This window comes from Miscanthus floridulus, chromosome 10, assembly GCF_019320115.1.
Source record: "Miscanthus floridulus cultivar M001 chromosome 10, ASM1932011v1, whole genome shotgun sequence".
Classification (NCBI taxonomy): Eukaryota; Viridiplantae; Streptophyta; class Magnoliopsida; order Poales; family Poaceae; genus Miscanthus; species Miscanthus floridulus.
In genome coordinates, this window is record NC_089589.1 from 58,750,522 (window position 1) to 58,757,332 (window position 6,811).

Consider the following 6,811-nt stretch of genomic DNA (forward strand, 5'->3'; position numbering starts at 1 on the left):
CATCATGTCCCTCTGGACAGATCTGGGGACTTTAGAAAGCTCCCCATGATAATGTGGTTTTCTGTGCTTGTGTTGAATACAAAAGTTGTAGATAACTTATGTATCTAGCTCCTGTCTAAATTTAAGGGCATTTGGCCCAGTAGTTTAGAAACTACAGCTGTTTGAAGTTAGGTTCCTGTTCTGCTTACTCTCTGCCTTGTGAGGACAGAGTTCTGTTGATTTATGAATTCGAGCTGGTAAGGTGTCGAATCGTGCTTTGAGGTCTAAAAATGAACTGTAGACAATTTCATAAGCTTTCCAGATTGTCTTGTTTCATGTCATTTGGAATTATACATCTCCAGTTATGGCTAGCTTAATATACCGCTATATAGTCTTCATTTGCTGAAATACACATGCTTGATTGAATGTGTTGCAATGTAATCGTTGATTGTTTGGGGGTTAGCCTAACTTGAAAATATGCTTAGGTGCAGGTGCTAGGTCATTAACTGAAGATGAGCAATTATACATTAGGTTGTATAAACTTGGTAAGTAAAGTGATTTGAATAGGGCTTAAGTTGGAATATGCAAACTACAACGAACATGTGCATTCTCCGAGCATCCCTGACAGTCGTTCATGTGCATCCATGATATTTATCTTGCGCATTCATGCAATAGGTGTGCCGGAGGGAGTGACGTTGCTGGAGTTCGAGGGAGCCAACCAGGAGGAGGAACCCGAGGTGCAGGAAGTCGACGAAGCAGTCGCCGCGGAGGATCTGCCCGAGTGCCCTGACCACCAGCCTTCCTCGTTCCTGAAAGGCAAGCCCCGGAGCATATTAAGCCTCCTATGTTTTCACAAATACATTGAGTATCTTTTATTGTTGATGATGCATTAAGTATAGGAATTGGTTGGAACCAATTGCTGCATTATATATCCTTCCTTGTCCAGATATCGCACTGGAATCCTATTTAAGTTCAGGACGGGTTAAATGCTTAGCCATGCTTAGTGCGGTAGAAGTCAGGTGATTTCCTGTCACCTGCGAGCTTTAGGATGAGGTGGATCACGGTTGGCTATATTTGCTATCGTGGAAAAGAACCATGTGAATAATGAATTAAGACCGGGCGGGGTATTGTGTAGGTTTGAACATAGTGACTCCGTCTGAGTCGTTTAAGGACCGATACGCTGTACGTCCTCATGTCATGTTGAACGCAGCCTAACACTTAGCTGGCCGGATAAGTCGTTCCGACCGCGAAGCCTAGTAGCTCGACTCAGGCCGGGGACGCGAGCAGTGGCGACATTCTGGAGGTAGTAAGGATGTGCGGAGAGCCATTGGCATAAGTCCAAGGCGGGTTAGAGTCCCGAACAACCTTGGCAGAGTGGGTCTCTGAGAATGTCGATCTGTTCGGACTCGTGACTCCTGAATCGTACCAAAGGTGACTTGTTTACGACCCTGACGGGGGAAGCAGGGTTTGTGTTTAGGAATACCCCTCCAGCTGGATAGGAATCGATTCGAATCGCTGTCTCTCCCGGATAGTGAGAACTTGACTGAGCAGCGGCAACGTAGATTCAATTAATTTAACGATATGGTTAAATGGATGATGATGATAAGGTTGCCAATGAATACCTGATATGGTTATTAATGTTTGCACCCTAATAATATGATTGCTTAGTACAGGTGCTAATGTAGTTGTCAGGTTAATGGTTAAAAAGTCACTGCTAGTCCAGGCTAAGATTTGATCATTATTACCTATGCTTTTCTGCAAAAAGAAAGTGTCAGCCAGCTCCACTACATTAAGCTATGCATAATCCTTGGTGTCATTTGTTTGGTTTTCGACGGGTAAGTCTAGCTGAGTACATTCCCGTACTCAGGGTTTATTCCCTTTTGTTGCAGATGACCTTCTATATCAGGGATTCTGCAAGTACTGTCTCCACCCGGCAGGTGATGAGGACTAGATCATGGGCATGATCTCCTCTCTCTTATCTGAATGCTTTTGCGGTCTGTGATCAACCAACCAGTATGTGTATTTGAACTCAGTGTGTGAGTTAAACTATTTGCTTCCGTATGTTTTACAAGACTTGTTTTGTAATAACAATGACTCTGTGATGATGTAATCTATTTGCGAACATCTGCGAAATGTTGTAACGTACGATATGTTATGTTGGATTACTGTGATCTTGGTTGTATGCAAGTTGGTTTGAAATCCTTCGAGATTTCGGTTGACTACCGGGTTTATATGGGCTCAAGTTCGAGAATTTGATCGTTTCGGCGATTGTTTTCGTACTTGTGCTCTTATAAATTGGTCGGTTCTGTGACATACAGTACCTGAAACTGCCTTAATCCATTTGCTCAAACTCCTAGGTAAAGGATTGCAGATCCTAGAGACATATATATGCCACATTACCAAAATATACTCAAATTACATCACCAAGTACAAAAATTTACAGTGCATACTAGGATATAAACTTAATGCTAGTAATATATGTAAGTGTTGGCCTAAGCAAAAGGTATTCTTTTGCATAGATAGGAACTTACCCTTTAATCATTTGTATATCGGGCTTGGGTGTCCCAGTTGCATTCAGATCATATCCCTACCAGTAAAGTTTACTGAGGAGTTAGAGCCCCCTACAAACAATGCATGCAAATAAAGTGTCAATGGAAAAGAACATCTGGATGAAAAAGGTGCACCAGTAAAAAAATAGAGGATAAATTGTTCACTGACTAACAGAAGAGTGAAAAAGAAAAAAAGAATATTAAAAGGTGCATCAGCACAACCGATAGGCTCAAAAGAAAAAACGATTAGCTTTAGAAAGCCCAAAAATAGAATAAAGTCCAGTAAAAAAAAGTATTGTTATAGCACCTAAAACAATAACAGTTAATAACATAAGCGAAGGGATCACACTGCCCTCTACTCAAGTAATCATAATTGACAGCTCAACACTTATCATTATAATACCCAGTAATAGTAATACAAACATAGCCATGCATACGAGTGCACACACCATTGATAGGCACAGTCAATAATACCAAATGTATGGACTAGATATACAGTGCCTTCCATCATAAAGAAGATGTACAAAAATAAAAGAGAAAATTATAGTACAGATATTTCATATTTGACATTAGGCATGTAAACTAGTGTATGATATATTGATATAAGGTTATACTGGTAGTTCTTACATGTTAAGTCCATACACAGGGCATTTGCTGAAATCTGTCAAAAGGATGGCAGGTGCAGAAACAAAAGAAAATGGTCACATTTCTCACTCAACAATAAGCCTAAATTCAAAAAAAAAGAAAAGGTTCACACCTAGATTAAAGAACGTACAATTCTACTACAGGTCAGAAAGGCATGCCACATAAAGTCAAACAAGGCTATTGCCCAACAATGTAGGGAAAAAAACATGTTGAGTCAAAGCTATCAATTCAGTATTACCAACTTAAGCCTACATGTTGTGGTTGTGTGCACCAACATACAAAAGGACAAAAATCAGGAACAAATATAGTACACTTACATCACAGCAATAATCAGTTTCAGGGCTAGAGATGGAGCGATAGAGATCAGAATCAACACTTAGAAACTGCGAGCACTGAACATCTTCAACATCCTGGCCTTTTAAATCATCAGAGCTCGATATCTCACAAAACCAGGACACCTCTTTCTAGCCATCTATCACAAATATCAAATTGAAGCATAATTACACATAGAGAAAGCCAATGGAAAAAAACACTAGTAGTACAAGCATTAGCACCGGTATAGTGAACTACTAATTTCGAGTACTGAATAAAAGATAAATACCACATATGCCTTTTAATTATTGGACAAACAGAATAACCATTTCACAAGCAAAGTATTGATTCAAAGCAAATATACAGTGCCAAAACTAATATCAACAAATATTCTAAACTAATCTGAACAAATATTCAGTGTAACAGCCCCAATATAACAGCAGCAATAATCAACAGTGCCTGATGTAAAAAGGTGACCTTCAGTAAGAAACCACATATCTAGCAAGATTAAAGCTGTACCACTTCCACGCATTGCATCATTGCATAGATGCCAACATCTCCATACACAAAATAGCAGCTGAGCTCGCTCTTCTGAATCCCATCGGCTCCATCATCATTATGAATGGTCCCGGCCGTGATATGACAAGTTCATTTTCAGGTAGCAGATCCCACTCCTTTCTCAAATCCTCTCTCAAAGCCTTAGCTTTTGTGCAAGAGACCATAGCATCAACGCAGTCCTCTTCTTCTCTCCCACATATCTGACACATGACATCGATCCCAACACTAGATTCAGTGCTGCGACTTGGCTAGTTGCTTGCACCCCGGCCTGACCGCACCGGCCCTTTCTTCTCGGACGAACACGGAGTAAGATGGCAGCAGGGAGCGGCAACCACCAGCTTAGGGTCCGCGGCTTGGGCTGCCCACCCGGCACGGTGCGCTGCAGGCGGCCAAGGAGATAGCACATGGCCGGACCAGGACGACAAGTACACAACCAAATCAGCAAATCCAAAACAAATCGGACCTCCACATCAATGCCAAATCCCTACTCAGAACCCTAGGGCAGACAAGGAAATCTGATTCCATCCATCCCCAAACACAGTAGAGAACAGATCCTTGAAATAAACTCGAACCCTAACCTCTAGAACGAGGCAAAACACATGAGCGTACTCTAACAACGAAGATTTCAAGGAATCGAAGGAAGCAAAAGGAACGAACCTTGCACCTGACGGAATCGACTGTCACCGGTGTAGAGCGCCAGAGCGTCGCGGGGAAGAAGACGACCGCGAAATGAAATAGCCACACAAACAGGCGCAACTCCCAATTTTGAACAGTAGCGCTCAGAGTGGGCCTGCACATCAGAGGCACAAAGCAGCTGGAATACACCGAAACATATCAAACGCTGCATCGTTGATCCAGTGACCACAAAACAAAAAAAATGCCACATCGCGGAAGGGAGAGACGGCACGAGACAGAGCGCCGAGATCAAAGGAACAAAACATCCGACGGCCAGAAAAACAGTGTGACGGGGGCAAAAATTTCACACGGGCAAAATATAGCTTTTCTGTTAAACAAACTTTAACTCATCCTTTTCGTGCATTTCACTCACGTCCAGGTGAAGTTAGGGATGAAAACGGATCGGATACGGACGGATATCACCGATATTACATTTGTTTTCATATTTCTGTCCGAATTCGGATTCGAATACGGATAGTGTCAACTATGTCGGATAGGATACGATTGGATATCGACATCATAAATATGCAATTTGAGTATTCGGATACGGATATGGTATCGGATGTTGGATATCCGGACTCGGATACGGACATATCTCAACCTCTCTAAACGGATTCGGTTTCGAATACGGTCGTAAAATATCCGTACCGTTTTCATCCCTAGGTGAAGTACGTGGTGGAGTGCTGGCCCGGGCGCTGGCAGCCACCACCGGCGTGCACCGCGTGTACCTGCTGACGCGCCAGGTCTCCAGCCCGGACGTCGACTAGACCTACAGCGAGCCCGTCGACTAGCAGTAGATCTAGCGTGTATGAACTTGAATTTAGGATATGGTAAACCCTAGAATATGAACTAGTGCTAGGAAACAGAGGAAGAGAGAGGGATGCGGTGTTGGCAAACCATTAGTCGCCTTGGAGGTAGACGAGCTGGCCATGGTGTCGGTGTTAGTGACGCGGTGAAGGTATAGAGTAGCAATGAAGTCCGGTGATGGTGTGGACGTCGCAGTGGAGGCGCGGTCGCAGAGACGGCAGTGAAGACGCGGCGGTGGTGGCGTCCCGTCGCTTGCAGCGCCCTCTCTCTAGATCGGCTTAGGGTTAGGATGTAGGTGGGGTTTGTGGCGGCTCAGGTGAACCTCGTGCCTAGTGCCCTAGCCCCCACCTCCTTTTTATGGCGCTGCGTGACTAGGGCTCACCAACCATTGATTCGGTTGGGCGCCCCCGATCAGGGCGCGGGATCAAGGCCCGACTCGGTCGTTGGACCGAGTCGAAGAATATCAACCTAACATTCTTCCCCTTGATCTCAAGTTATAACTTAAACTTAACTTACTTTATCTTATTCATATTCCATCACAGATCAGTGCATAGAGCGTGCCTCATCATCATGGTCAGTTGCCAGTAGATTAACAGCTACAAATGCACATCTCTGTTTTGAAACAGATTCTCATCTAGGCTCTTATTGTCCAGGAATCATAGGCTTTCCCTTAAACCCATGCCGGCTAAGTGTTTTATGAATACATTTGGTGGTAAGACTTTTGTGAGTGGATCCGCGAGCATCTTTTCTGTACTTATGTGCTCAAGACTAATTATATGATCCCAGACTTTGTCTTTCACAATATAATACTTTATGTCAATGTGTTTGGCAGCATCACTTGACTTATTGTTGTGAGCATAACATACTGCTGGATTATTGTCGTAGTACAACTTGAGTGGCTTATGTATGTCGTCTACCACTTTCAACCCGGGCGTAAACTTCTTCAGCCAATTCACCTGCCCTGTGGCCTCACAACACGATACAAACTCGGCATACATCGTAGATGATGTAGTGATGGTTTGCTTGGAACTTTTCCATGATATAGCTCCTCCTACAAGAGTAAATATGTATCCTGACATGGACTTTCTATCATCTCCCGCATAATCTGAATCTGAATACCCCTCTATGTGTAGGAAATCAGATCTTCTGTATGTTAGCATGAGACCTTTTGTGCCTTGCAAGTAACGCAAAACTTTCTTTACCAGTGTCCAGTGTTCTATTCCTGTATTACCCTAATATCTGCCAAGTAACTCGGTAACAAACGCTATGTCAGGGCATGTACACAC

At 43.3% G+C, this 6,811-nt stretch overlaps 1 long non-coding RNA gene across 1 annotated transcript; it reads left to right on the top strand.

Moving 5' to 3' along the window:
• The first annotated feature begins 464 nt into the window (after positions 1 to 464).
• Positions 465 to 2,142, top strand: LOC136484735 (uncharacterized). Its single transcript, XR_010766184.1, has 3 exons — positions 465 to 524; positions 655 to 795; positions 1,869 to 2,142. It is a non-coding gene; the product is annotated as an uncharacterized lncRNA (long non-coding RNA).
• The last annotated feature ends 4,669 nt before the right edge of the window (positions 2,143 to 6,811 follow it).